Source organism: Chamaea fasciata, unplaced genomic scaffold, assembly GCF_029207755.1.
Source record: "Chamaea fasciata isolate MVZ Bird 193981 ecotype frontalis unplaced genomic scaffold, bChaFas1.0.hap1 SCAF_1, whole genome shotgun sequence".
Taxonomy (NCBI): Eukaryota; Metazoa; Chordata; class Aves; order Passeriformes; family Sylviidae; genus Chamaea; species Chamaea fasciata.
In genome coordinates, this window is record NW_027094086.1 from 18,533,745 (window position 1) to 18,559,207 (window position 25,463).

Below are 25,463 nucleotides of genomic sequence, written 5' to 3' on the forward strand. Positions count from 1 at the left end.
TCACAGCTACCATACAAAACCTGCTTTTTCTTTAAGTCATTCATTCAGCTTCAGAAAAACTGCATAGTATTTTGTAGGATCATGTCTTTGTTACTGTCAAAATACTAATATGCTGCAATAATTTTCCTAGACTTCTTACTTCTTCTATACAGCATGAAATTAATTTTTTTTTTCCCCCTGGGATTTACAGCTCTTCAAAGAAAAAAATTCCAGCTTCTATTCCTTCACTTTCCAGCTAGTACTGATGCCTTTTCCAATTCAGTGCTGTCTCAGAATTTCATCCACTCTCCCTATATGACAACTTCCATATGGAGACATCCCATAAGGCCGATTGCCAATAATCTTACCTCCTGTCTTCCAATATGACATTACTTCTGCATTATAATTCTTTATTTGTTCCTTTAACCAGTTGTAAATCGACATTTATATATCTTTTAATTCATGTTGGTTTGGATAAATATGTCAAGCCAGATTGCCAGATTTTTTTTGAGATAGAATATCAAATGTTTTATTAAAATTTAATTCTAAAACACTACATATCATTCTGTGGACTTTTAACATATGGAGGAAAGGGTCCTTTTTCTTCATAGCTGATTATTTCTTATCCATTCTCCTTTATATTTTTTCTCTCTGAAGCATACATTATTTTATTCCTTTTTAATTTATTAGTTGATAAGAACTGCTATTCTTTCCTGTTGTAAATCAGTATACTTAACCTTTCTCATTATTTTTGCAACCTACATGGATTGCAGTATCACTTGAAAATGGAGTTGATAGCTCAGGTTTTTTTGTTTATTATTTTCCTTTTAAAATAACATAGACAATAAATCAGCAATAAATGATCATACAAAATTATATGAGAGTTGGATACATATTCATATTCAGCAATACTTTATTAAAAGAGGGCCCCTTGCAGATGTGAGGGAGAAGGGAAGGATATAGTGGCTGTGCCTGGTGATGCAATGGAGATAAGATCCAGGAGCTTGTAATTATCCCATTTGTTCCATCCAGACCATGCTGAGATGCACATTATCTTCAGAACACTATAGCCAAAGTTAACGATCTCTGAGATATGATGTAGTGACAGATTGAGGTATCTGTATAGCTTGTGTTCTTAGAACAGACATTGGGTCTATATTTCAGGGTCTTTGCAACATGATTGATTAAATGATGTCAGCATGTCCAAAATATGCTGCTTTCATTACAGTTCTCTGCAAAGATTTAGAGAGCTTTAAAAAGGCCTGAATACAAGAAAGTGGGAAAAGAACAGAGCACATGAAAAGTATAGTATTACTCAGGAGTGTATTTGTTAATTTAATTTAGTCAATAATTGAATCAACTTCTGGTTTCTACTAGAAAAGAAATTAAAATAAGCCTTTAAGTTTTTAACAGATTGAGACACACTTGGCACACTTGGCAGAACTGGCTGTTTTGAAAACACAAGATCTCATTATATTCACTCAAGAAAGTGTTTAATACTTCAATACAAAAAAAATTACAATAAACAAAAAAAAAAAAAAAAAAAAAAACCCACAAAAAAACCCCTCAAAAAACCCCCCAACCTCCCCCCCCCAAAAAAAAAAACCCCAACCAACCAAAAAAAAAAAACCCACCAAAAAAAAAAACCAACCTCATAAAAAAAACCCCAGCCCTGAAGGACAGGAAGGAAAGGAAAATGGAACATATTGGAAAATCTTCTGCTCTAAGTTTTTTCAGATCAGAGCTGGGCTAGGAATTGGATTGGGTGTGACAGATACCCAGTTGCTGCCACTTAGAGCTGCCACAGTAATGTGTATTACGCTGACTGCAGGGACAGTGAACAAATCCCTGCAAGAAAACACTGCCAATACAGCCACCTCAAATCAGTTCAGCATTTCAGAGACTGTCTGTGTGAGGAACACATGCCCTCATGAGAGAAGATAATGATGGGAAACAAAGGCCTTTCAAGGGCCTGCAAATCTGTGTGTACCTTTACACATGTGGAGTCCTGCCTACTATATCTTTGTAGGAGTTAGTTGAAAGTTGCAATGATGACTGTTTCACATGTTCAGTCTTCTAGACTGGATTTAAACATGGATAATAAAATTAAAACCATAGAAGTTTACACTGCATAAAGGAAGTGAGACATAAATAACACTGTATTTAAAAAACAGTAGAGATATGTTGCATGCAAAAATATATGGAGGAAAACCCACAGTTTTTCAGTAAATTTCAAGGTTTAAAAGTTTGAGTCTATTTTGGAAAAAAAAAAAAACTACACCCAAACCTTTGGAAAATTTTTCAAAATAAAATTGTGGAGAAATACGAGTTTTTGAGTCAAAATCAGAAATGGTTTTATATGAGAGGGTTCTTTTGACTTTGCTATGTATCTGTTTCTCTCTCTGGTGATCTGGGATAGATATAATACTGTCTGAGTTGGACTAAGAATCTGAAGCTCTTTCTTTGACATCCCAACATCTGAACTAATGCAATGTGAGGATTAATCTTAATATTTCTCCCGTTTGCTGCCTGGAATAGTCAGAATGACTTGGATGTTCAAAAGTGTTGTTGAAACAGATACATTTCTGTAAGACATTTGTTTCAACAAAATTTCACTTCTTCAAAAACATTTGTTCAGCTTTAATCATTGTCTCTTTTTCCTCTTTTACTACTGCGGCTATCTGCCCTTTATGAGGAGAGCTAAGGACTTAATTGTCCAAACGTCATTACAACACTGCCAGAGCTAATTATCTAACTCTTTCAGAGTTTTGAAAATATCAGATTCCCTTTCTTTATCAATGGAGTTTTTAGTGTATCCTCTGACAGACAATTTCCTGCTATTTGCCTACGTGTTTAACTTGTGCATATACATGTCACAATGTTATTATTATTGAATTATAATGCACATAAAGAATTAATTGATAGAGCCTAATTTCTGCAGGCAAAGCTGTGCCCAGAGAAAGAAAGGCTTGATTTCAGACTGCCATGTAATTTCACCAATTCCTGATGAGTACTGTTCTTTGTTCTTATACATACTTATTGCTATAATCATCCGCTCTGTGCAACAGATCAGAACAGAACTGAACAAAGCAGAACAGCACAGCATAAAGTAGACTACAATAGAATAGAATGTTTCAGTTGGAAGGGAACTATAATGATCATCTAGTCCAACTGCCTGACCAATGAAGGGCTGACCAAAAGTTAAAGAATATTAGTAAGGGTGTTGTTCAAGTGCCTTTTAAACACTGACAGGCTTGGGGCCTCACCCCACCTCTCTAGGAAGCCTGCTCAGTGTTTTGCCACCCTCTTGGTAAAGAAATGCTTCCTAATGTCCAGTCTGAACCTCCTCTGATGCAGTTTTGAACCATTCCCATGCATCCTGTCACTGAATCCCATGGAGTAGAGATCAGCACCTCCCTCTCTACCTCCCAAAGTAGTTTATGTGGCAAAGATATTACAGAAAGCTGTATTTTCTGAATCAAGAGGGCTATTGACATCACAAAAGGAAAAGAAGAGTAAAATGTAAAAGAATAATCCAAAGACCATGCTTCTCCCAAGAGCAATAGATATATTTGGTGTGATTTACCTTGACCCAGGTACCTTCTGAATCAAGGAAGGACAACAGGAAAGAAAGGTCACTTCTGGGGTGTGGGAACATTTGCTCAGTATCTAAAAGGTCTGCACCTTATTAGAACTGTCCATGGAAGAGGAAAGAATAACGTTTGAAAACCAGTGCTAAAGACTTTAACTCGGTCCATTATATAGGAGGAGCACAGGACAAGACTCTTAGCCCAAGGGTGACGAGTTTAGACTGACTTTGGTCTCTGGTCTGTCTAGTGGCTTTCTCAAGAATAAGAAGGAACTGTATTCACCTCTTCTTGTCCAGAGAGAGATTTGTCTACATCCAGGAATTTAATGAAATGAAATTTGGAAGAAAACCGGTGTTTTTTGTGGGTTACTTGAAAACACAAATGTCTTAGGTTTTGTAAGGCTGCTTTATAGGGAGGTTCACAAGGCTTTCCTTACACAGAGTTAGAGTCACATTATACAACAAGACATAATCTTTTGAACTGTACCTGTGCTTCTGAAAGCTGCCCAATATGCTGTGTATGATGTACAGTGTGACCCCTGAACCCACAACCTTGTATAGAAATAGCTTAGAGGGAGCTACGAGAAACATAATGAATCCTCATGTATGAGAGATGTGACCAGTATTTTTTGAAGTCCTAGTGGGAGTTATTTTTCAGACAGGAGTAGCTGTATGGTTTGGTCCCCACAGAGTGACAAACCTGCCCCCTCCCCCCCTTTTCTTCCCATTATTGATATTAGTGATATCACAAGAGTTGTCAACATTAAGGTTAAAATTTTGTTTCCATTATAAATCTTGTTTGTGGAGGTTTTCACATCTGTCTTATTTCAAATAATATCAAGCTTCAAGAAATTTGGTGTCTAAACTGTCAGCATGAGTGTGATTTTTTTAAAAGTAAAAATGTTTAAATCCATTAAAATATTAGAGCAATGGAGTGGGAAAGTATAACATGTTTTCCCATGGGATCAATGAGAGTTTTGCCTTTGACTTCAATGGAAACAGGAAGTGGGCTATAACGCATAATCAGTCTGAGAATTCCCCAGCCCCACCCCATGCTCCATACCTTAGCTAATATTTAAAAGATGATTATGAGGTGTGTAAGTGATGTGTCTTTTCCCTTTGCCAACCTTTTTAACAGTATTTTTGTGGTGTTTAAACCTGAATTCACATCTAGTCACAGAGTCAGTACACCTCTTCTGAAATAACACAATCAGAACAATGGCAAACAAGCCACACAGAAATCTCCAGGGCCTTCAATGTGAGACACTGGTATTATGTTTCTAGTCCCCTGAAATGTGAAGTCACAGAGTGAGAGTAACTAGAGATGAAAAGTTGACTATTAGGTTGCATGTTGCTCTCCCCTGCCAGTCTAAAATTGTTCCTTGTAGCTTGCAATGTAGTTTTAAATGACCTGAGTATTAAGGGGCATCTCCATCTTTTCTCAGGAGCATTTACCAGTTTAACAGGCTTTGCTTTAGGAAACATATCCAGATAGCTACTAGATACTCCCTGAACTCAATCTAAGGGTAACCTCTTTGACCACACAAAATATTCATGTTGTCTTGGACTCACACCTTTTTCACTTGCAGACAATGAGGTCGACCACTTCCCACCTTCTTCTTTACTTTACCTTGCCATTCATAGAGAGGTTTTTTCATATGGTCTTAAACTATTGTCTTTATTTTTTTTTTTTTTGAACATGGAAGTATATTATTTTCAGCAATCATAGATAGTAGAGATATTTCAAAATGTGTATGTGTGCATGTGCTACAGATTGTGGTATGGCAGAAATATCCACAGACTCTTTCTGAAACTGATAACATTTCACAGCCCACAAGAAGTTGTCTTCTGTTTTCTATTTGTTCTTGCACAAACACTGGCTGTAAAACTTACTGTCCAAAAATACGCCTGGCAGCTGAAATAACATTCAGCTTTCCCCATATTTGGGAATGCTGCTCTATATCATTTCAGTCTACATCATGCAGTATCTGATACATGTTACCCGAAATAATGCAGCTCAAACAACAAGAGAATTTTGTGCTTTCATCTTTAGTATAAGATAGCTCAACTGATTATAAGATTAGAAGATAAAATAATTTACCAGAAACATGTGGTTTTAAGTAAGCTTGTTGCTCAGGATAGTGTACTGCTGCTCCTGATAACAAATCATATGCTCACGAAGTATGTCCCAGCTCATCCATTCCCAGATTGTGAAACATTCAGCCATGTATCTGAGAGTCAGTGAAGACTGGTAGCAAACAAAATGCGGCAAAGTGAAAAATCCAAATTGATGTAGTCCACAGGGAACTTGCTGGATATTTCCTATATTATAGAATAGACTATTTCACTTGGAAGTGACTTACAGTGATCATCTGCCAACTGCCTGAACAATTCAGGGCTGACCAACGTTAAAGCATATTAGTAAGGACATTGTCCAAATACCTCTTGAATACTGAAAGGCTTGGGGCATCAACTACCTCTCTGTGAAACCTGCTCCAGTGTTTGAGCACACTCATGTTAAAGAAATGCGTCCTAATGTCCAGTCTGAAACCCTCCTTGTGCAGTTTTGAACCATTTCCATGTTTCCTGTCACAGGATATGAGAGAGAAGAGGTCAGTAAGAGATCAGAGTGAGCTGGGAGAAGCCATGGAGCCACCATGATTGATGAAATTTCTCCTTTGATGTCAACTAAATTAAGATTTCGATATTTCAGTACAAAATCTGTATTTAGCGGTTACTGTGAAAGAAAAAAAGAGATCCAAAGTGCCTAAGCATATTTACAATAAAGACAACTGCAGAACACAGAATGAGTATAAAGGAACAGTTCCCAACAATTCCCTCAAGAGCAGTACAGAAAACATACAATAACTCAGACTTGTTTACAGTTATTCCCATTCATACTGGACTGATTGGCAGCTCAGCTATTACCCAATGAGCATCTTTATTTCTACAGCTCTGGTCCAAGCTTATTGTTCTTCCAGCCCTCAGCATTCCAGACCTGTCACCAGTAAAGAGAGTAAAGGAATATTAAATTAAACTTGGAACTATGCATTTATCAGCTTTGCCTCTGTCATGAAGAGGTCTGATCTGGCACCTTTAGAAGCCTCCTCTTCTTACGTTGTGAAAGCTGAAGTGGCCCATATAACACACGGCCAAATTCTCAGTATTTTAGTTACTTTTAAACGAAGTTTTAACAGGACTGTCAAGCACCACATGCAGTATATCACTTAACACTGTAGAGGAAAACTGACAAAGAGCACTTTATGTACCTTCAGAGCAAGTATATCTTTACCAACACTTTTGAGCTATTTTAGGTTTGTAAGCTGCAAGTATCTCCTGCTCTCAGATTTGATAAGAGGAGAACCAAGACTAGAGATGAGTAGCACCTGGCAAGTAATAATCTAGCTAGTCTGCAGTCTTTAATAAGCAGAATGATAAAAGTTTAAATTGTCCTGACTCTGGCAGTCCTTTCTCCAAATACTAAGAACTATTTGTTCCACAGTTGCAGACGGGCTTGCCCCTCTCCTTATTTCCATGTAAAAATCTCTTAGAAGCATGTGAAAAATCAGAGAAGGGTTAATCCTGAGATAAAATACATAAAAGTAACAGAATTCTTTGTGTCGGTTGCCAAAAATGAAAATACTCACATAATTTTGTGGAAGTAAATGACTTTCAAAATGCTTCAATTGTTCCTTTGAACATCACTTTCTTCTCATCATGTCCCAGAAGAGCAAAGCATATGCTGTGGTTAGCTTTTAAGAACCAGTCACTGAAATAAAGTAAAATGAGAAAAGGGGCATTCTAAAATTTTTTTAGCTTGTCGTGTAGTGTTTCCATTTAATAACATCTGCTACTTATAAATCATGAAAGAAATCCCTAACAGCCTGTAATACAAATACGTGTCTTAAAGCAAGGGTCTTTCACCTCTCGCAGGTAGGCAGATACTTTCATCTTAAAGTAATAAAAGCAGAATATTTGTCTGTTCCTGTCTATTTGGTAATGGTGTTCTGTCACCAGGGTCTGTCAGGTGGCCCACCCTGACTGCGGCCTCGCCGACCTGCAAGTCAGCAGCACATCCACGCTGAGCCTCACATACCAAACCTAATCTGTGCTCACCTTGCTCTTCCAGTAGCCTGCAGACAAGCAGCTACTGCCAGGACTGGGCCTATTGCTCTGGCTGCCTGGCTGGGACTTCTCAGTTGCTGTCCACAATGCTTTTAAAAAAATGTGCTCTTTTTTTGAGCAGCACATGGGAAAGTTCTGCCCATCACATTTTGTCTGTGGCTGAGTGACGTGCCTTGGCACACAGACCTGTTAGGCAGAAGATGATTTTGTTTCACTCACCAACATGAGTGAATTCCAGCAGATATTTATATATACAAAAGTAGATCTATAAATATATACATGTGTGGATACATAGATAGATATAGACATAGATATAGACAGATATAGATATAGATATAGATATAGATATAGATAGATACAGATAAAGATGAAAAATATGAGAGTTGTGAATTTTAGAGCTTGTTATGACCTTACAGAGACCCTAATAATTTATTATATAATAGATTCAGATGTAGACAGGGAAGACTGTATATCACCTCAAAAACAATCTTAGACAATTTTGGACATCATCAGAGAAAAAGTGCATGAGAGGTTATAAAACATGAAAGGGAAGTCATGTCCATGAAAATCAGGTTAGGACAAAAAAACATGAATAAATACAGACAAATAATGACTTGACTTTCCATGGTAACCTCTTGGAAATTTTTTCTGAAATCTTTTTTTAACCAATGCACTAATTTTGTCATTAATTTGACAAAGCTTTGATACATAAATTTGGGAGCAGCATTATTGGAAATTCTGTCACAAACATAGCAGTAGTAGAGAAACCAGTTCCAGTGTCCTGTACAGGCAGGTTACACTACACTGGCTCAGACAGGGTTGGTTTCCAGCTGCCCCTCCATGATTTGCACCCTGGGCTGCTGTGTGGGCTTACCCCACCTTGGGTGCAAAACAATCAGGCTTCAGCATGGGCCGGGGGGCAGAAAGGGGGCTGGGGGCTGCAGGGAGAGAGTCTGGCAGCCTGGGACTGTCCCACCCCCAGGCAGAAGCAGGGTAGCCCAGGGACACAGGGACAGCCACGGCCCTGACAATCAGGCACCTCTCTGGGGACAGGGACAGGTGAAAGCTGGGACGGAACACCAGCCCACATTTACAAGTCAGTATGAAAACCTTGCATTCATTTGTCTGTCTTGAACTTCATGTATTTTCTCTTGGTCTGGTCCTCAAGTTATCAGTAGAGTCTGAACTGAAGCTATATTGATTGGCATATTGTTTTATCCCATTATTTCAATAAAATCCATAACATTGCTGAGGATGTACTTTGACTCTTCATCCCAAAGATGAAGATACTGAACATCAGGATAGGCATTGACTTCTGGGATGCAGCACTCCTGACCAGCCACAACGTAGATGTCAAATTGCTGTCGTCTGAGCACAATAGTTACAGCCAGTTTTCAACACCTCCAACAGTGTATCCATCCAGCCCTTAACTGTTCAACTTCCATGTGAGAATGTTACAGCAGGTGGTGTCAAAGGCCATATTGAAGCAAAGTTATGACACATCCATGCACGTACCACAAATAGATGCTTTTTGTCTGTTTTCACATACGGTCACTTCATCGCAAAAGGTTATCAAGCTGATCAAACATAATTTATCCCTGATGGATTGACACCAACTAGTTCTAACCACTTTGTCATCCACGTTGACATTGAATTACTAGGGGCTTGCTCTATAATCTCTTCAGGAGCAGAGGCAAAGCTGACAGACATAATTATCCCAAATTCACTCTCTGGTCTGTCCTAAGACAGAGTAACACTACCCTTTTGCTAGTTATTAATAATTTTATGATGCATCATGAATTTCATCAATGATTCAGAACAGACTAAAATCACATCAGCAAATCAATTCAGCATCTGGGTGAATCCTACTAATTTTGGGCTGACTGTATCCAAACTATATGACATTATTATTAAAACCTTTGAGTCTCAGAAATTGGTATCAGCCAGGCCAGAGCAATGAAGGTTTTCATTTTGAATGGAGTTACCTGTCCTCACCCTTTGGAGACACATTTAGGCTTCATCAAGTTTTATTTAAAGGTCACTGAGGCCACTAGGCCTTTTTTTCATTCTTGAACTACAATTCCATTCTGACAGCTGTTTTGTTTCAGTATTTTTAATAAGACTTTCCTTGTTTACTATTTGTCTATATATTTTCCTTCCTATGAAATTTCATTTGTTGAAGTCAAGAAGTCTCTAGAACAGTTGAGATTTTTGTAATATAAGAGATGCCTTTTTAAAAACACAAGTAACCTTGGAAGAAAAAAGAATATTGGTTCTCAGAAGAACGTGAAGTTCCTATTTCTAGGATCCAAAAATGCTAATTTATTCTAAGACGTTAAAATTCTTACGAATGTTGATCAAATTCCTGTTTTTCATCTGAAATTTGATTGACCCAAGTCCCCTTTAAAAGCTGTGACTTCCCATTAGAGGAATAGTTATTTTATCAATTACATACAAAGGGTTTAATTGAAGAGAAGCCGGTTGATTTCATTGAAATTCTGGCATTGGTAAAGTTCTAATCTTTCAAAAGTGTCCCTTAATATTATTTTCTTGCTTTTACAAAGAAATAACTGCTGCTTCTTTCATTTAATAGTTGCATGAGGCACAAAAGAATGCATAAAAAGAGTTTATTCAGCAAGAAAAAACCAAAAAAGATAAAAGGTTACCCTTGTTTCTCATGCTGCAAATAAATTTAAATCAGCCCTTGCACAATCCTTTAGCCAAATACTTGTGAAATGTTCTGTTGATGGAAAAAATAATTGATTTTATATGTCTTATGCAATTTTTTTCTTTGAGACTCTGAAATCCATGTCTACCTACATTCCTATAATACAATTTTCCTCATTAATCTGCAATTGTTAGCAAATCATACACTGAGGTTCTCAATTCTGAAGGAATCCATATAATAATATGTGATATGTTTCCAAGGGACACTGTAATACTGATAATATTGGATGCAGAGATGGGTCCTGCACAGGTTTTGGAGACAGAGTGGATAGACGTGCTATCATTGGCCATGGGGCCACAGGCTGCTGGGGGCAAGTCAGTATGAGCTGTAACCTTGGAACTTCCTACCCTAGCAGCCAAGACTATAAAAATACAGAGTTCTAAAAGTTTTAAAGTTCCTCTTCATAGAGGTATTCTTTCATGAAAAACTTCTCCATTAGTAAAACAGAGACAGCCGATGTCTGGACTTAGGCAGAGGCCTGGGGTTGCTTATGCTGTTTAGTTGTTGGCAATTAGCAACTGTCTGGACTGGCCCTGGGCCTGGTAATAATCTCTCAAATACCCCTTGACTTTGACCTCTAAGACTGGACAGAAACTCTTCTAGGGGAAATTTGGATGCAACTACTCTGTTTTTAGAGGTAAGAGAATTTGGCTCTAAGTACAAAAATTGCCATGCTAGATGCCCTTGGGGTCTTAGCTGAGTATTTTTGCTGGCATATGACCTTTCATTACGATTTTATCCAAAGTAGGTTTATTAGAGAAATCTCCACCATGAAGACTCTTTTTGAAGCTGTCATCGATGTCTACATTGAAGGTCACTGGCACAGTACAGAACCCTCATAACATGCCAGTCCCTGACACTGAGAACACACTCAGGCACTCCACTTATATCACAAACCAGAGAAATATGATCAGAAAGGTCTTTTTTGCATTCCTCATAGAGGCTACTTGTTTGCAGCCCAACTCAACCAGCCTTTGCTGTCCAAACTAGACAGTTCATCAATGAGTAGTTAAAGGCTGGTATTTTTCACATTCAAGAACAACAGATTGACTGAATAATTTTTAATTACTGTCAACGTGATGGAAGTCCGCAAATAGTCAGACTTATCTAATCACATATCGCAGCCATTGTAGGATCAAATTGCCATCCATATGAGGGCAGTTAACTTCCAGATGTAAAAGGAGCAACTCAAACTTTCAGGATTATATTGGGATTTTTTCCAAATTAAAAGTGACCTTTTTTGTGTGTGCAGATAGCAGCAAATGATCAGTTGGAGTGAATGTGCGAAGCTCCTTTTAATTTGGTGAACCTATGCCAAATTACACTAGCAAAGATTATGGCTGCAGGAGAGACAGAATAATTTTAAAGCAATCTCCACACTTACAATTTGTTTATTTTAAAAAGGAAAGCATTACTTCGTATTTGGTAGGGATCATTTGACATTATTTCATTTTAACAGTAATGTTTTTCACTGTGACAAGCAGAGATAATTGGAACTATCTTAAATATCCAGCTTGAAATGTCTTCTAGTTTTCCTTTTAAGGGAAAAAGGAACCTTTTAGAGGAGAAATAGATAAACAGCTCTTCTTCTTTATAGGGGCATAGAATGAAATAACCCTGTAAGTAAACTAGTTAGATAATCTTTTAGAGCTTAATGAGACTATGGAATCAACTATTATTCTTACAAGCCAAGTAATGTAAAACATATGACTTCCCTAATTAAAAACATAGAGCAATAGAGCTATGACTGAAAAAAATTAAAGGTAGAATAAGAATTTTTGTGGAACTTTAGACAAAAACACTGTTTCAACTCACATAAAAATAGTACTATACATCCTAAAATGTAGTTTATATAATATAAATAATGTTATAAGGCTATTAAAAATTACTTGATTTATTATCGATGAATGCCATATTAAAAATGTAAAAGTGTGATTTTTACTTGATTTTGTAGAGTTTGCAATTTCTTAAGTACTGCTTTTTTATCCCATTTCCATCTTTATTTTTTTGTACATCAAATCATATCTTGTGCTTTCAAATCCAGTCATGCCACCAATGTGGTCTTTAAGCCTGCAGATAATCTCTTTATTTGAAAAACAGCACCAAAGATGATCTCTTATCTGCTGGTGGCAGAATTGCATTTTCACTTCACTAGACCTCAAGATTGCCTAAGAATACAAGAATGGCCATACTGGTTCTCATTAAAGCTCCATGTAGGCCAGCATTCTGCCCATAAGTGGACATCAGGGAAAAAGAAGAGACATACAAGCCTCTTTATATTTCCCTCACAATTTTTTGTCAGCCTCTTCCTACTTCCATTTCAGGGGATTTTCTGGTTTGTCTATTTTTGTACATCTCTACAATGGACAATTTTACTTCATTGTGGAGCAGTCAGAGATCAGCAGAACTAAACATATCCTAAAAAACATATGTCTATTTGATCTTCTGATTGTGAAGTTTTGCATGAGTTTGTCAAGACAGTATCTGCCTGTCATGCCTGTTAAATTCCTTACATGTTGCATCAGATAGAGCAAACCTGTCAATATCCCTGACTAGGGTGGTCCATAAACAAGTCACAACTGAAACTCATACGGTTCTTTGAGTATCAAAGTGGAAACTTGCAACACAGATAAAGGTGATACTTTTTTCCAAAATTTTTACTTATATTTCTACACATATGTTCTTGCACAGCAACATAAACAGTCTCAATTATATCATATTTTCCCTTAGTATTTGTGCACCTACAGTTGTGGTGAAAAAAGTAGGTCTTTCACAGTCATGATAAGAAACATCACCTCTGAGGGAGAAAAAACTATAGAATCCCTGACTGTGTTTTTTGTGATTGTTCTTTTCAGGGCAATTTATTTCACAGAATAAAACTGAATAAAAACATTGAGGATCTCAGGGAGGGGGAGAAAATTATGCTGATATTAGAGCAACTGACACACTTCAGAACTAGAAGAAAGTTAGATGACTTCATTTTTATTATCTTCAATTCTCTGTTAAAGTGCTCCTCTATATCCTTTACATTTCATTTCCATGAGCAAAAGTATTGCTACACTCCAAGGCAGTGTGCAGGGGTGAAGGTGGGGTATGGATTGTGCGAGTCTGTAGAACTAACAGCATGCCTTGGGGGGATTTAAGATTCATAACATCTGCTTAGGGCATGCAGCCTGCAAAGATCAGCAAATCTTAAGGCTAGGCAACAGGAAATACTAAGCAGTTCTTAAACTTTGTTAAAACCTAGTTTCACTTGTGATCCAGAACCTAGAATCCTGAGCATAGATCCTTGATAAAGAAGACAGGAGCTTCTGGGGGGAACTTGGGGAGGGTGGTGACCTGAAGCCAGGGTGGAGCTTGTTCTCACTCTCCTGACTCTCTTTGACCTGGATTGTGCAGTTCCAAGGTGGCTGCCTGGGAACTGGCTCCATGCTGGCAGAGTCACTATCGCAGAATAACACCATGGTGGGAGGAGTGGCCACTTGCTTAACCCTGCAGGCTAGATTTGCCCTGTAAGCTATAACTATAGGTTGGGGCTGTACCCTACAGGTATCAACAAAAATTCCTAAATGAAATTAAAAATGGCAAGGAGTAACAAAACTCTGGAATCCATAGACAAAAATGGCCAGGTATTTCAAACTGTTTGAACAGCAGTCCAAAAGGCAGATGCTTTTTTATTTATGTTGCTAAAGCTGGCTTAAACATTTACAAACTATTTTGCTCAGATGCTGCACTGTCATTTTCACAAGAACTTTGTAATATGATAAATTAGAATTCAGTTCTACAATAGGACAAATTTGCTGAATCCTGGGATGTATCAGGCTTAAAAAGCAAATTTCAAAAACTGTTTCTCATTCAGCTGCATCTCTCATGAAGCAGACCTCATCTGGCTGTCAACTACAAGGAAATATGAGAGTGAAATAAATTACAGATTTATTTTCATCTGCACTAGCTCAATAACATAAAGAGGAGCTATATGGATATAATTAGATAGGACTAAGAGAAAAGTTGGTCAAAAAAAGAAGGAATCTTTGATCAGAAAATCATGACAGCAAAATTTTTTTTACTCTAAATTCTGGGAAAACTATAACTTGTATGAGGGTTTTTTAATCTTTGATTAACAAATATTCTGGCGTAGCCCCTCTGAATATTCGTAGACACTTCCTGTATTTCTATGATTTTGCTGTAAAACTATTCAGGATGCTAAAAGGAAGAGGAGGCAGGGTTTTACCTTCTTTCATTCTATTTCAGACAGAAGTATTACTAAGATGGTAAAACCATGCCTAACAATGAGCTGTAAAACTACACACATTTTGAAGATAGCAATACTGAAGAATAAGAGAGGCATTCATAATACTGTCCAGATATTTTATTCCTCTCCCATCTTCTATGCAGAGTGGCTCCCTGTTTTCCACTGACATGTTGCCCTATCACATACTAAACTGCTCTAAAAGGTGGAGTAAGTCTGATATTGTTTTGATGTAAGTCTGACCTGGTTTTCTCAGCAATATGTAGTAAAGACATTTAAAAATATTTTAACTTCTAGTCGACATTAAAAATTTCACCTGGATTCTTGGTACATTTCTGTATAAAAATTATATTCAGTTCCTCCATCGACTTCTGTAGAAATATTCCAGATTTACACTCAGCAGATGCAAGATGAGAATCTGGCCGAGTATGTCAACACATCAGGGAAAAGAAACATCTGGACTTGAAGCTGATCTATAAGATCTTTTTCACAATGCCCAAAAAAGTGAGGAAACACTAGTAGCAGACACCCCCAGCCTGCCAAGATTCTGCAAAAAATGATGGAGTATTTGTTTCTTGGTGAAAAAGATTATGCAGTGGCTGTAGTACATATTTTATTATCTAAATATGCATTTTCATATTTAAGAAAAAAAAAGATCATGTGAAAACTGGCGTGCTTTATCTTGCAGAGGAACAGATTGCTGTTTTGGCTCACTGCAAATTTAGCATTACAAATCACATTAAGGGCAAATTCATTATCAGTTGATTTGTGTACATAAAAACAAGGGGACCAATACTTTGCTGCAGGCATTTTTTACAACTTTTAAACTAGAAGCAACAATGGATGTGGTTGCATACCTTCATTTTTTATGCTGAAATTTAGGAATTGCACCTTTTTTTTCCTGCTTTAAAACAAAACAGGAGAGCTCCTGCAGCTCTCTTTTTGACAAGGCAGAACAAACAGCAATTTGTTTGGATAAAACATTTAGTAATTTGTAAAATCAGAGTTGACTGAAAATTTTTACTCAGTAATTGCTAAAAGAACACTGAGTTCTTGAAGATGTTCCTTGCATGTCAAGAGAACTGAATTAGCTGCAATTCGAAGGAGTCAGACTTAAAAAGGAGGTGTTTTTGCAGACAAAATACTGGCAGCAGAATTTTTTCCTGAGTCCTGGTGAAATGCTTCATACTTTGTATGAAATTGCCATCCTTGCTTGACCAGGAGTTTGGTCAAATGCCTGCATCACATCTTATTTGGACTTTATGTAATCACATCAGGAATGATCAAATATATTCTTTCAAATTTGGGTTTAGTAGAAAATTGAATTTTATAAGAAACATTTACACATTGCAATTGTCTGTTTTCAGTGGAAAACTTGACCTTTTGCCAAAACTCCCACACCAAAACCTTTGTTAACAACCCCAGTTCTTCTTTGCTCTCAGCTGATAGCTGTCTGAGTTTTGAGTTCTGACAAAAAGCTGACATTTTCCAGAGCTGTATTTTGCTTTTTGTTATAAGACTGACTATAATTCCATTTAATGTTTTTATCATGTCTCTTCTTATCTACCTCTTTTCTAAACAACTCCAAACTTTTTAGTCCCCCTTCACAGAAGTTATTCATGGCCCCAGTCTTTCTCAGAATAGTGCACTTCTGCAGTATGTTGATGGTGAGGGTATGAGCAGTACAGCACACCTCATTGCAAGGTAAACCAGACAACTTCTGAAAGTTAGAATAACTTTTCTTTAACATTCTCCAATGTTGCCTCTTCAAGCTTTTATCACCTCAGCTGTCTGTATAACTACTTTTCCACAGAGGGGTATGTCCTAAATACCTGCACTCATCTCCTGAATGGACATTAATTCAGTAACCTGTGCTGCAAGTAATTTTCCTTCAGTTTGCATTGTTGCACCTGTCAGCACTGAACTGTTGTACATGTCAACATGCTCATTCACAAAGTACGATTAAGACACAAGGAGAGTCAAGATTTTTCTTGGTCTCAGTTTAACTTCCCCTGCAACATTTTAAAATGTGGCTGTATATATTCCATGTAAAACTACTTTAGTTTAGATGTCTTCTCTATGCTTGGATTTCCTGCCTGTCTTTCCAGACTCTGGTCCCTTTATCTGAGGACTATGCCTGTGTAACACTTCCAGTGTAAAAGAAGCAATCACACTAAAAGCCTGTTTTAAGAAATGTGAAAAGAAATACAGGAAGCAGCAACAGAAATGTTGTAGAGAAAAAAATATTATTTTAACACTAGGCAATCATTTTTTACAGATGGGATAGGGAATGTTTTTCAGGAGTCCTAAATAATGAATAGCCATAACTGGATATGCAATACTTCAGCCATTAATAATTTAATTGCTATTTATTTATTAATTATTTATACAACTTAAACTTACTTAAAGCTAGGAATTTTATAGAAAGAAACAACAGATACAGTTTCTGGATTAAAGAATAAATTATAAAAAGAAGGTTTTGAGGCTTTTGTGCAAGAAGATAGTGTAAGGCTATTGGTAGCTCCTCTAATGGACCCAAGAATGTCAGCAGTAGTGTTCCATTTCAATCAAATACTTAAAATTATAGAGAATAATTTACAGAGAATTTTTAGCATTTTAATTAATACAATGATAAAAAGAAATCTTGTCCTAATTCCAGATATCAGAATGTAAGACATTTTGTGATAACTTTGGTGTTTTATATATCTTGTTTCATCTACAAGAGTGTGTTTAATAAAATTTGAATTAACGTCTATAAGAAAGATATTTATAAGTTCTCCAAATATGTGTTATTAAACCCACCAAACTACTGATCTTTTCTATGCCACATCTTATAGCATTCAGTTCTGTTGTCAGCATACATTATTTTTTTTTAATACTGGCATGCAAAGTTTTACCTTTCAATTGCAGATGTCTGTATAAACAAATTATGCTGAATTGTTGTAATATGAATTTGAAATTAAAAAAAAATTTCTGTTCTTTCTGTTCCATGGATTTTATCCAACACCTCTCTGATATTCATGGCACAGAAACTAAGCCAAAGCCTGATTTTTCCTTTTTGACTTCAGAAAGGAAGGGCTCTTTTGGTTCAATTGTTATTAAAGAGGTTTGACCATGGCCATGATTGTGTGCCAACTGATGGCTGGTATCAGCTAAAACAAAAAAGTAATAAAGCAGGAGATATCAAAAAGCTTGGATTCCAGAATTATCTGGATTATTAAATTTTGAGTTAACAGCAGCAACTTTACCAGATTAATTCTAAGATAATACCTGTATACTTTCATATTTATAGGCATAAAATGTGATTTGACTATCAAAGCTATTGCCAACATATATTTCAGTTCAATGGAAATTCCAGGCTTTTGGGCTAAATTCAATGCAACCTTGTGATCAGGATACATCTGTACTGCACATTGCAGTTTGGCTGCCACAAGCAACCCAGCAGCTGAGCAGTTGGGCAAATTAGCCTGTGTGGGACACCCCACTAATGCAGCTATCATGTGTCTGATAATCTGTAACACACCACAGTGTGAGGTGCAACGTTTATCTTCTCTGGCACTGCAGTGTACCGGTTTCAGGCTCCTGCCATCTCTTGGGACATCACAAGACATGAATTAGGTATAGGCTGTCAATGGAGCATATGGAAAGAGAGGAGTGCCAGCACTCTACACAGATAATAAATTACCTAGGCCGGCCAACAGGAAACATTACACAAAATCTGCTGCTAAGATTTAGACATTTTGGCTTTGCAACAGTGAGAGATTTCACTTCATATATGATTCATGGACATTCCTGCTATTAAGACCCTTTGCTTAAGGAATGAGTGGGGGATCAAGGTCAAAGGAGGAGTGCAGTTGTAGCTGACTGTTCCCATGTAGCATGTATTACAACATTCACTTACCATCAGAGGACTTGTCTACAGGGTCATATTCTCCCTAAATTGATTTAAACCCACATCACCTGCTTCATGGGAGACCATCTTTATCCTATAGCTAGAAGGTAAATGGCATAGGTAGGGACTGTTCATGCCTTGCCAGGACTTATAAACACCAGCAATGATACTTGGCCCATATAGTTCAGTAGCTGATAGAAGTTGAAAGCTAGTTTCTAAATATGAATTACAAAATTTTTTCACCAAAAAGGTCCCAGTTTTCAATTTTTTACTGCTCAGGACATTTGTGAGCAGACGAGATATCTATTGAAGCTATTTCTCCTTCTGGGAGTAATTAAGTCCTCATTAGGATGGGGCAGAAAAAAATGCACATATCTTCAGGGCTTTCTTAACCCACATTTCCTCTTTCTCAGCAAAGTCAGATTGCAAGAGTGTATGAAAGACTAAGCTTCCTGTGTGACTGCTAGTGTGCAAGGAACAAGTCCTTGTTCCCTGGGAGTAAATTAATTTGTTTGCTTATCTGTTGAGTAATGGTTTGTTTGATTGCAGTTTGTCAGATTTGTGGTTTGGCTGCAATTTTGAGTTTGCAGAGTCTGTTTGGGGCTGTCTGTTGAGAGTAGGAAAAACATCTTGAAGCTTGAGAGGTGAAAAAGCCCTTCTGCTTTTAAACACTGCCAACAGTGTTAATATTTTGTTTGCTACCAAATCTCTGTGACAGTGTAAGTTTGACTAAGGTAGATGTCCCAGAAGCCAGAACTGGTAGCAATGAAGGGTGACTTGTACAGGAAGAGCATTGTCCTATCTGTTTTAAAGATGAGGGGAAATGCAAAGAAGACAAGGCTGAAAAAGCAGCACAGAAACAAAAAGTGTGAGTAGAGTTTATATTTTTGGAGATAGATTTTGTTAATCAAAAGTGTGTAACTATTTTTTCCTTGTTTAAACAATTGTCATGGTATGTGTGGGGTCACACAATAGAATTTCATTCCAAGAGGCTGTTGTATTTTCTGAAAGCATGTGGTTTGCATGTAGCAGAGTAAGTTTTGGAACACAGATGTGATCCAGTTGAAGGCACAGCAGTGCACAGATCATTTAGGGAGCTCATACGACAGGGATTTTGTGCCAATAAGAGATCAGGGTTTTATGTCTGAGAATCACAACACTTGGTGCATCCACTTGCCCATTTTATGAGCTGTGGTATGTGAATCTCAGTACAATTACAAATGGTAAGTTCATGGGCAGTTCTCTGGGGTGACTCAGATTTTCTTTTCAAAAACAGCCACCATTTTTGGCAATGATCTTACTTGAGAGTCTTGCTAAACCAGGCTGCACTTACACCTCTCCTCTGACATCTTAGTCACCTTCCTAGGCAGCTGATAAAGCAGTTGAAATTTTGGGTGCTGAACACATGCCTCAGTCCTGGTCTTGCAGACTTAGATCCTTTCACTGGATATTTGGATATTTGAATATTATATACTTTCCATTGGATATTTGATGATCATCCATCCTGTGTACACACCAATGCATTCTGGTTGAACTTTTGAGATTAACTAGCTAGGCTCTCTGTGGATTGGCTCTGAGGGGAACTAATCTCAACAGGCAGTATGTAAGAGGGAATATCAAGTTTTCTTCTTTACACACTCCACCAGCCTTTTTGTTGCAAGATTTTTTTTTCACGTATCCACATGCTCTTGTGTAGCAGCTCAGTTTCATGACACAGGAACAGCCCCACAGCTATCTGTCAATAATGAGACACAATGATACAACTTCATTTTCCTTTTTTTTTTTCTCTTTTGTTTTTCCCTATGGTTCCCTTTGTCCTGCAGATTCTGCTGATATAGTTCTCACTACCAACTTTTTAATCCCAAATGAATGGGTTTCTCCACCCCAGGCCTGAAAAGGCTCTGGGATGCTGACTATAGAAATAACAATACAGTTTAGGATTTGTCAAGGGAAACAGCAGAAAAAAATTAAAATGAAGGATTTTGGAACACAGATGCTAGTAACAATATGTAACATGAACTGTGCAAAATTTGGGGTATATTTATCTCCCAGGATCACAGAACCACACTTGATCCCAGTAGGTGTTGCTTGTATCCTGTTTTTTTCCTACTGGGTTTTGGTCTCTGGAAGCTAATGGAAGTAAAGTGGAGTGTTTGCTCAGGAAAGTGTATTAGGCATGGACTGGGGGAACTGTTCATGGCTGAGGTGACTGAGTATTCAGTGTGTGATGTATTTCAGTAAGAACCAGGTACCTGTCAAGATCTCCCACACAGTGTGCTAGGTCTCATAGCCTGCCTCTGCTGTCTTCTGTCTTTTGTCATGTTCAGAGCTAGTATGAAAATATAACTGAGTACAGCTGCAGCTGTTACTTGGCTCTGGCCCAGGACAATAGCAGAGCAGTACACCTCCTCTGAGCCAAACCATGTTTGCTTGAGTACTCTCTTCACGGCTCCCATACTTTCAATTTCATAGATTACCCATCCACTTGGCCAAAGATCAGGCTCATGTGCCCAGGCAGCTGACTTTGCAGATGTCCAAACTGTTCAGACAGAAAATAGAAATGGTCATTGTAGATACCCCAGCTAAATGAGCAACCTTTGCCCTAGGCTGTCATGGATCCCAGCTGACATATTCTCTGTCTACATGAGCCCTGGTAATGATAGGTTCTGTCAGTGTGATCCTGTGTCTGGCTGGTGTCCCAATGAGAACAGAGGAGGGAAGAGCAAGTAACTGCTGCATGCTCTCTCCAGACTCGTCCACGATTGCATCCAGTACATGGGGACAAAGACTTCACCAGACCCATGGAGAATCGTGGGGACCATCACATGCAGATGTCACCTCTGGCAGACAATCCTCCCTGCTTCATTATGGTAATCACCCATGTGACTGCAGGGGTATGCAAATATTTTTTCAACTGCATGAAGCCTTCCTATAAAGCACAAAATGCTCCAAAATACGGAAAGCATTGTGTAGAAAAAAAATGTGGTCTATGGAGAAGCATATTATCCAAGGAAACATCTGGCTATACTTACTGCTTATCTCAGGCTGAAGTACAGCTCTATAACTGGTGACACATTAGCTGCAAAGAGAATAGTAAGTGATGATGATGATGGGAAGGAGTGACATCAGTCCAATCTGTTTTCCCTTCTCCACGCACTCTTGAAAATCAGGAAGAATCATAATTCTTGCTTTTCATATATGTATGTATCTACAGTTTGAAGGAAATATGTCTTCCTGTGCAACTCTAGTAAAATAAGCCAGTGAGGCTTATTTTTTGTGGAAATAAACAGGTATGGGGCTGTGATTCACATTCTTCCAGGGTGAAACAAATATAGACAGTAGTCAATACCTCCAAATGTGACAGACACTAGGTCCTGGAGTAGGAAAGCTTTTTCTGAGATTGGAAGTGTTTAGGTAGCATAAGGCCAGCTCCCAGACAGAAGAGCATGGACAGAATTGCCAGCAACAATAGACCATTCTATTGGCAAAATGCCTAGGAGCTGGCTGTAAGCTTAGAAAATGATAAGAAAAAAGAAAGAGGTATGAAAGGCCTTCAAAAATGATCTAGAGTTTGTCCTCAGATGCTCCCTTGTTTCCTCAGAGGGGAACACACAGGAGGCTTGAAATCTCAAACCTCTGGATCTGAGTACATTGCAGTTGCCAAGATTTTCATAGTTGAAGAATGTCTTCCCATCATCCACGCAACCATTATTATCCTCAGTCCATACTAGTCCTTCTTCAGAACCTTTGGCTTAATCAAACACAACTCATTGCTTAGTCCAATACCGATAAACAAAACAAAGCCAGGGCCTCTCTCGTGGCCCTGAACACAGGAGGTTTGGATGGCTAAAATTTTCCCATCTCTACAGGAAAAAAAGATGGCCTCAAGTACGGTTCTGGACCAGTCCCTGGCAAACAGTATCTTCACCAGTGGAAGAAGTTCAGTAGGCTCAGGCCAAATCCATGTCAAGGAGAGTGTGGACTGTTGAACAGCAGGGCAGGACTCAGTGGAATGCTATGGTGCTGCTGGAGGCCAAGTAAACCATGCACAACCATAGCACAACCCAGCCCCTTTGCATGTGCTGGCAAGAGCAGACCTGAGAAGAGTGTCCCTCTAGAGTTCTAGCAGCTGTTTTAGATCTGCCCACCTTCATTCTGGATTGGGATCAACGTGGTGGTGGGATTCAGATTAGCATAAATAAGGCACACATGGTTTTTTATCTGGCTTAAATCCTGTTCCTGTCTCTGTGATGATAACCACGGTGTTGTAGCTAACATTCAGTCATGTGGCAGTGGCAAAGTCTGAGGCAGTGGGCCAACAGAGATCCACAATGCACCACAGATCTGCAGCTAGGGCCATAACTATAGATGGAAACCAAAGACAAAGAGAAATAAGGGGCCCTGTGCCTGCATAAAAGGTGCAAGGCTGCTTCCAAGGGCAATGACTGTGGGCAAGTAGGCAGAAACAAAGTAAGAAGGGGCTGTGAGAAGGCTTGCAGCCTATCTGTAGGAGGTTCACTAGCTGTGGGAGATCTGGCATGGTCAGACAGTCCTGACTTAGCATAAAGTTCACTGGCACAAAGTCATCTCATCAACATTTTTGAAGTACTATAAACTTGCTTCGCTGGCTCAAGTGTAAGTTTATCAGCACTCTGCATCATGTAGGGGGAGTGTTCTTATTCCAGCGGAGTCTGGATTTAATCTACAGCCAAACCATAGACATAGCCAGGGAAAGCTGTAACAGAACAAGAAAATGGATATGTGTACTAATGGTAAAAAATTGAGGGAAAAAAGTCATTACAACATGGGGGAGCAAACTGGCATAAGTGCTGAGAAGAGAAATGAAAAGTATCCAAAATACCAAGTGATTATAGAGGCATGATGCTATACACAGCATATACAATTCCTATAGATATCAAGTGCAGAGCATGCTGTGACAAATGTTTTGCAAATGGTCCAGTGGAAGGTGAAATATACAGCCCTCACAGTAGGAAAGACAAGTGAAAAACACAGTGAACGAGCCTGTGATATGCTCCCTGTGATCCTTAATGTTCATGTATCACACCAACAATTTCCTGCAGGCAGAGAAATTTCAGTGTTTCTAATTTTACTGGAATTCTCTCCCGCTTTCTTTCACTGTTGCTTCTTTATTACTACTGGGCCATGCAGCTAAGCAGAGGAGCTACTCTGGTGCCATTTGAATCTTCTCAAAGATATTCCGGAAACTAAAGGATATGAAAAATTACCCCATTCAGTTTTTCCTGTAGGTAAGAAACATTTGATTGTTATTCAGATGTCTTAGACCACGCTGAAATCAAAACAGGCAAAGCCAAGTAGAAGTTGCCAGTATTCATAACATGCCAGACAGACAAGGCAGTTGCTAGTGTTTATAAAGTTTTATGGGGGGGGGGGGGGGAAAGGAAAAATCCTATTTCATTTACTCTTGCTACATTTATGTCAGAAAGGTCTCTGCCTTATGCAGGTGACTCCTGTTTCTGAAAAAGTTCCAGCCCCTGGATACCTCTAACACATCACTTAGAGAGGCAATTTCAGGAAGTTCCCTACAGAAACATCCATCACCTCAGGCCACCATGCAGGATTTATCTTCAGATAAATCACTGACAACACCATGATTTTTGATGTGTGGAGTATGCTAATGCTAGCAGACAAATTTCCCTTTAAATGCCCAGAGGAATTTTAAGTATTTCAGACAAGCATTTCATCCTAATATTTGTTCTGTTCCTTTCTTAATTGTGAGATATTTTGATTGTACATGTCAAATAGAGCATTGTTTCATATTCTTGGACTATTAGACTATTGGTAATCTGGAAAATAAAATGATCCACACTTTCATCCTGACACAACTTGTCACTTCTTGGTGACTCCCTGATAAGTTTCAATGTGAAATGGGCCTTATAATGGATCTTCTATATCAATTTCTGTGTTTAGAAAGAATACATACCATTAACATCTAATTAATGGAAACACATGTTGGAAGATATTGGCTTGAAGGGGAAATTGGACTTATGTAAAATGGAAGAAAACAAAGTAGTTACAAAGCATATCATACTACACTTTTTCAGTAAAGAAAAAACAACTAGAAATTTATAATTTCCACAATCCTTTTGTATGGACTGACCTTTCTTCATATGTCAGACAATTCCCTTACAAGCAGCCCAGCTGTCATAAATATTTCAGATCATCTGAGAAAAATAAACTTAATAAATTTCTTTGGAAAACGTTCTGGACTCAGAAGATTTTTCCAAAGCTATAGTCTCAAACTTGATCATGCTGCATATGACACAGTTGTCTGGAGAAGGTTTTCACCTTCCAAGGACTGGAAGTGCTAACAGCACAAAGTCAATGAGCATAGTAACACATATTGCACAGGAAGAGCAATGTGATATCAAGGACAAGAGTACTGGAATTGTATAAGAAGCTGTAACACAGTGTTCAAAAATCAAAGACAATTTAACAAAGGTTGAAGACAAAGTTTCAATGGGGTGACTAATTTTCATTTCATTCTGAAAGGATCAGTTAAGGCTCTTCTTAAAAGCAAGATATGGTTGTAGAGAAGACTATGCAGTACTAAGTTCAGCTGTCTAGTTGATAGATGATAACTAATTTGATTTTTTAGATTATTTAAATATTTTTGTTGTGGTTGATTTTATTTTTCTTTTTTTTTTTTCTAGGATACAGTGTTTTCTGAAATAGTATCATTTTGGATATTCTAATGAAGACAGACATTAGTTTTAAGTTGTCATGATATAAAAAGAAAAGTAATGCAAAGTTTGGAGAGAAATGTAACACCAGCTGCCAGATCAACTATCAGAACTGGGGGAAAAAAGTAAATCTTTGAATAGACTGCTTTTCTCCAGCATAAGAAAGGTTTGTTTGCCTG